Source organism: Equus caballus, chromosome 18 (assembly GCF_041296265.1).
Source record: "Equus caballus isolate H_3958 breed thoroughbred chromosome 18, TB-T2T, whole genome shotgun sequence".
NCBI classification, from domain to species: domain Eukaryota; kingdom Metazoa; phylum Chordata; class Mammalia; order Perissodactyla; family Equidae; genus Equus; species Equus caballus.
The window spans coordinates 23,046,312-23,053,555 of NC_091701.1; positions in this window are offsets into that span (position 1 = coordinate 23,046,312).

Here is a 7,244-nt window from a genome sequence, read left to right on the forward strand (position 1 = left end):
AAAACTAGTGCAATTAGCTGTCCTTATCAGAGTCACGGTGATAAGCTACCAAAAGCTTTATCTTTCTTCTGGAAGGCCTGTGTCTTGCTAGTCAGGGCAGTGGGGCCTCTGCTGGGGATATGCCTAGGTCTCTGTTCTGAGGCTGCTAATCAGGCCAAGCTTGTATTTCACATGCCATTCAGCGTCTGAATGCACTGCCATTGGAGAACTGGACGTGCGTTGGTTGTTGCAGAGCAATGCTTACTTCTGCTTCTAAACAGCATGATGTGCACATTTGAAACCTCGTGTACAGCAAGGCCCAGAAACCCTGTGACTTGGTTCAAAAGCCCATCCTGATATTCATCTGGTTTTCCATTTGATTTTTAGGTGTTTATTGAAGTGAGCCAGTTGCATTGTTTTCTGACTCTGGCAGGAAAAATAAAGTGGAGTTACTCTCTAAATAAACTTTACTGCTTGAACACCCATCACATTTTGACCCTCGAATTCCCCTACAGGTAACACATTGATCCTGTTGATGTGGTGCGATTTTCTGAGTTTCCAGAGCTTAAAGGACACCAGATAGCTTGACTACTTTAAAGTCCAAAGTCAAAAGGAGGTTAGGCTATGATTTTATGAATTTGTGCTGAGGACGTTGCCTGAAAGAATAAGAAAAATAAAAATGATGCAGGCAGAATAGCATAGTGTTTCACAGTGGTCTTGTTTGTTCACTCCTTTTGGGTGTATTTCGTTTTGAGGAAGGAAATAACCTCATCTGTCTTAAATGTTACAAGGTGGCTGTCTATTAAGTCTCAGTTCAGTGGTAGTTGCTTCTCCAAAGCAGTTTAGATTGCTGCCTTCTCTTCCAACAGATTAGCAGAGGCCAGCAGCTCCCTCAACAGGACTTCTACCTTTATCTGTTTTCCCTGAGCTATCTCCAGTTCAGTGAGGGTTAATTTTTTCTGTCAACTTGACTGGCACACGGGGTGCCCAGATGTTTGGTTCAACTCTATTCTGGGTGTCTCTCTAAGGGTGTTTCTGGATAAGATTATCATTTGATTGGTAGACTGAGTAAAGCACACTGCCCTCCCCAATGTGGGTGGGTTTCATCTAATCCTTTGGAGGCCAGAGTAGAACACAAGGCAGACGAAGGAAGAATTCACGCTCTCTGCCTGTTTTTGAGTTGGGACATTGGTCTTCTGAACTCAGACTGGAACTTGCACCATTAGCTCTCTGGTTCCTCAGGCCTCAGTCTTGCACTGGAAGTACACATGGCTCTCCTGGATTTCCAGCTTGTGAATGGCAGATCATGGAACTTGTCAGTGTCCATAGTCACATAAGCCAAATCCTTATAAATCTCTCTCTATATAGATGTGTATATATATATGCATAAATATATACTCACGTCTATATTCTGCCTATGTACATATATACATATGTGTGTGTGTACGTGCGTGTGTATATTTTCTATTTCTCTGGAAAGCCCTAATACAAGTCCCTAGTCATGTTGTCACTGGCCAGTGGAGAACCAAAGACAGCTATCAAAAGAGAACCAGATCACTTACCCTTACATACGCCATGGGGCTTTTATAAAGATTGTTTGAAGTCTTTCTTCTTGGAAACACTCATCCTGATAACTTCTGTTATTATCTAATGCTGACCTGCCCAAGCCTAGCAAATATCTGGTGAAGAACACAGGGAAATCGTCTTAGATCAAGGGAAATTAGATGGGATGCAAATAGGCCTAGAAAAGACAACTCCCTTGAGGCGAGATAACAGCATTTCCTATATTATGTAAGGAAAGACCCACCTTAAGTTATGAAAAATGCACAATGATCTATAATACTGGATATTGTAACAGATCACTGAGTAGGAAAAATTTTAGCCAATTGTAAAATCAATTGCAGTGGGCTATATAAGTGCAGAGTATGGAACGTGTCAGTGTGTTTATAACAATGTCCAAGGGAGAAGATACTGTGAATCTTGACTCCTAGATTAAGTCAGACAGAAATAGAAAGGTGTGAAATAGGCTGATGGTTTCCCCCTTCTGCCATATTAATACAATATTAGCTGAGCACATGCTATCTGCAGCCAAATATGCATTTTTAACATCTCTTGCAGCTAGTTGTGCTATGTGACCAAGTGTTGGTCAATAGAACAGGAGTAGAAGTGTGGGAAATTCTGGGCCAGACCTTTAAAAGTAAGGTGCCCACCTAACTCTTGTCCTTTTTCCCTCTTCCCATCAGCTGAAATGCACGCATGATGGTGGGAGTTGAAGCATCCATCTTGTACTATTAAATGACAGGAGTGTGTAGGAAAGGTGTATGTACTTTTACATGAAAAATGCGTGTATAGCAACAAGAAAGAAGGAACCTGCATTCCGGATGATTGTGGGGCTGCCATATCAGCCCTGGACCACCTACCCAGCCTTTTACGTGACTGAGAAATAAAATAACTTTGATAAACCACCATGACTTTGCATCTCTCTGCTCTCTGTTCTGGTGTATATGTGGAGAATATTCTATCAGGGTATCTTATCTTACTGGACATAGATACTAAAGCCTGGGAAGGTAGAATTGTATAAAGACTAATGGTACAGGAAAGACTTATATGCAGTTCTAGCTCCATCACTTGCTTGATCTGTAAACTTTAAGCAAGTTACCGAATCTCTCTGTACCTCAATTTATCTCATCAGTGACATGGAGATAATGGAAGTGCCCAATTCACAAGGTTTATGTTGGATCAAAAAGGGATGATATGAGAAAACTGTTCCACACATAGTAATCATCCAACTGATATTTACTATTAGTGCTATTTTTCAGCTCCTTTTGTAATGACTGTCAAACGTGCCTTGATATATAATTTGGTCTCTTAAGTATAGTGATGCTTTTTATATGTAGCCGATTTCCCTTTTAAATTAAAAGACGAACATTCTAATATTTAAATCAGTCACTTGTTAGTTTGGACAATATGAAGCAATTAGGCTTTAAAATCTCCTTCAAAGATGAGGATTAGGCCATGAACTCGGTGATTTTCTGAAGGTGAGCCAATAATATTGTGATTAACAATGATACCAAAGAGATGATAATAATAATAAAAAAGGTAATAATAGGTAAAATTGATTGAGGGCTTTTATGTGCTAGACGGTGGTCTGTCTTTTTAAATGGGTTACCCCCTACTGTCTATGCTACAATTGCATGACATGGATATTATTACACTCATTTTAAGGATGAGAGAAACCAAGGTCAAGTTAGTTATGTTCTTTGCTCCATAACACAGAACTATTAGCGATTAGATCAGGAATTCAAATTCAGTTATTATTATTATTATTTTTTAACTCCAAAGTCTATTTATTTTCCATTATTTTACCCTGAATTCCTTGAACTTCTGCTTAAGGAAGCATTCAGTCTGTATCCATGGCTTCCATTAGACATATTTGGGTAAATATACCAGTTTGCCACTTTTTTGTTCATTAGAGACCTAGAGATTGATTCCAGGTTCATTATTTTACCTTATTTGTTAATTATACTCAGTTTTTTTTAAGAATAATAGTACTTTAACTTGGGATTCCAGTAAGATGAAAGGAATCTTCTCTTTCTTTAAATCTAGTAGATGACTAGTTGATTGTTTTTTAGGATATTGTAGGATACATTTAATGAGGCAGGTTGCGTCCTAATAGCAAACAGAAATGTAAGGAAAGTGGCAAGCTCCTTCTAAACTCTGGGCCTCAGTTTCCCCACCTGAAAAAGTAAATTTGGCTGGGTCAGATCATTACTAGCTATTCTAATTATAAATATTATTTAAATGGAAGCTCTCTATGTATCTCTCTCTTCCCTCTCAACTTTCCACCTTCCCTCCTTCTTTCTTTCCTTCAATTAGTTATTTCAAAATACTTTACTTAGCTTTAATCACCGTGAATGGGGCCATCTGTTTCTCTATTCCATCAAAAAGCAGAATTTGATCATGGCTGCTATGGAAGAATTTTTGCATTATTTATATTATAAGCAAATGAATTTGACATTTATACCACTGTGGCCTAAATTCTCCTAAATCTTGTCTTATATGTGAAATGTGTGTGATATGTAGAATCTTAGAAAGCTCTTAAGAAGGTTTTCACAGTTGAACAAATCTCTTTGATCTTCTCAAGACTTGAAAGCTGAAAGTGTAGAATACATGAATATTTCTGAAGTTCTCAAAATTACAGGTAATTCAAATTTAGTCTCAGGATTTTAATATGAGCAATGAGTGATGTGTATATCAAGTAGACGTCATTTAACTGTTAATGCAATACACTGAATCTACTAAATTAATCCTGTGAATATTTAGTTATTATACTGGATTAGAAAAATACTCTCCTGGTATAGTCAACTTTAGAAAATATGATAAATGTAAATCTATGTTTAGACAATTCAGTGTCATTTGAAAAATGATTGTTTCTTTTTAATGCAATCATTTTAATGTATTTACATAATTTCTTATGATAAGTGTAATTCTATTTGGTTTATTTAATACTCCTCACTTAGAGAATAAGAACCAATCTGAGCAGAATCTTTTGCAACTTTCTACATATATTTGTTAATTGGACTGTGAAGCAGGTGGGAAAGAGAAGAGACTGACAAAAAGAATTTGTCGATTCTGTCCTCCAGGTACTTATAAGAGGCAGAGAGAAACCATAAGGTAAGAAAAACGGCAGAGAAACATTACAAAGAAACATATTAATGTGTGCACAACCAACATAAGTATTTTAAAGATGTAAATGAATTCACACTTATGTGTGATTTGAATTTTCAAAAAAAGGAGGAAAGAAAGAGAGGAAGAGAGAGGGAATGAGGAAGAGAGGAAGGAAAGAGGAAAGAAATGAAGCAGGAAGGCAGGAATGAAGAAGAGAAAGATCATTTATACAAACTCGTCCATATCAAAGTCATTCTATAGTCTGGGGTTGATCATGCTCCCCAGGGAAACATTTCAGAATGAACTGCTTTCCTAAATGTTGCCCGAAGACTGAACTTGGCCAGTGGACAGTGCCTGCCTTTTGATGCGTTTTCTTTTTTCCTTCCTCCCTCTCCTCTCATTTCTTCATCCTTTTATATTCGTGCTGAAATTCATACACCCATCAATTTCAAGCATCCTTGGACCTTGTACAACCAAGGGCTAAAAGCGTTCTTGATGTGCTGAAAATCATTTGGAAACAAGGTCAGTAAAGAACCTATCAGGTCCTTACAAATATGTTCAATAAATGAATATATTGGTGATTCATTTTGGGTGTTAATTGTCTGTAGGAACCTAGGTGATGGCAGACACAGCATTCTGAATGTGCTTCTGCAGATTGCTGCTTTTGTTCTTTAGATTTGTGAGAGAATAAGGGCAAGAACACTGCCTGGTGTGTATGTGGGGGTGGGGATGGGATCAGTAATGTAAACAGGCCCATAACGTTGGTCAAAAGGAAACGACAGAGCAATATTGAGTTGGTAGCCAAATAGTAGGTGGTGGGCTCCTTTTTGAAAGCTTGGTCATATTACCACCGTATATATTTTCTCCTTGTTTGCAGCCACTGTTGTAGATCTTTCTTGGTTTCCAATTTTTCTATTTTTGTGACCTTAGCCACTCCAGTAACAGCATTTTTCACATGTTAGCCAGTTAGGACTAGGGAGTGAAAGGTAGTTGGGAGAGAGCCTTTGAACAGTAATTTTCTAGATTAAACATACTTCTGAAAAGAGCAAGGGAGAGAACTAGTATTTGAAAGTTATTTTTTCATATTTGCTATTTCTTCCATTTAATCAGACATAAAGTTTTCTCTCCCAGACGGTGGGAATCCCAAAAGTGTTCCTTAGATCCTGTCCAAGCAAACATTTCCACTGACCTTCTTCCCAGCATCTGTGTCTTGATGTAAAATCTCAGCCCCAGGGCCTGGGAATCAGAAGAAATAGCAGCAGACTTCGCTCAGGATTTTTTTTTGAAATCTCAGCTAAGGTTCAATTGCACAGTAGATAGTGACTCTGAGCTCCTGCCCATGCTGGGTTGAAAGCATGAGAAAGTGCTAAGGGCCACACTTGGTATGAAAGTCATGGATAGGGGAGGGCACGGTGATCGGGAGATTTCAGTTTTCCTCTTTGTATTGCCTGCAATCTTGAGAAGCACAAAAAAGAATCATAGGACACAGCTCATGTTAGTCCAGCAGGCTGGCTAGGCATCCTATATGTTTATTCCCAGCGTTTATGAAATAAGGCTCTCTTTGAAAGCACTCAGGCAGTCGTTTATTTTTATTTTTATTTTTATTTGTTTTTTGAGGAAGATTAACCCTGAGCTAACATCTGCCACCAATCCTCCTCTTTTTTCCTGAGGAAGACTGACCCTGAGCCAACATCCGTGCCCATCCTCCTCCGCTTTATATGTGGGACACCTGCCACAGCATGGCTTGTCAAGCAGTGTGTAGGTCCATGCCTGGGATCCAAACCAGCGAACCCCGGACCGCTGAAGCGGAACCATGCGAACTTAACCGCTGCGCCACTGGATGGGCCCTGAGGCAGTAGATTATTTTAGAAAAATTAAACATCTATTTATTGCATATTTCTACCTTTTTATTTTTGGCTATTTTTGCATATGGGGCAGCTGTGAAGATGTATTTCTACAACTGAATAAAAGGAAAAGAAATACAGTTAAATTAAATGAATGTTTAAATAATGCTTATGGTGATCAAGTCTAAACATCCAAAAATTTAAATTATTTTCATGATAGAATGATTTTTCCCCCTCTTTATGAAAATGTTTAGTTTTCTGTATACATACCTCATTGACTCTGACAGCAAAATGCCAACACACTCTTATGCATAGGTAGGGACAGGCTGCCTGGGAGAAGGGAAAATGGAAATAGGAATAGAAGGTAGAAACATATTTTGAGGGTTAAGTTTTGAAATTTGTTTCAGTGGAGTTTATTATTGACTATTGAGGTATAATTTAGATACAATCCAATGGACTCATTTTAAGTGTATAGCGTAGTGAGTTTTGATACATGTAGATACACCCATGTAACCACCACTGCAATCAAAACACAGAATGTTTTGATAACCACAGAAGATTCCTTCACCCCTTCACAGTCACGTCCCTTCTCACCTCAGCTCCACAGTAACTGCCTTCTGTGACTATAGATTAGATTTGTCTTTTCTAGAGTTTCAAGTAAACGTAACAGTAGACACTCTTTTGAGCCTGGTTTCTTTCACTCTACCTAGTGATTTTGAGATTTATTCATGTGACATGTGTTTATAGTTTTGT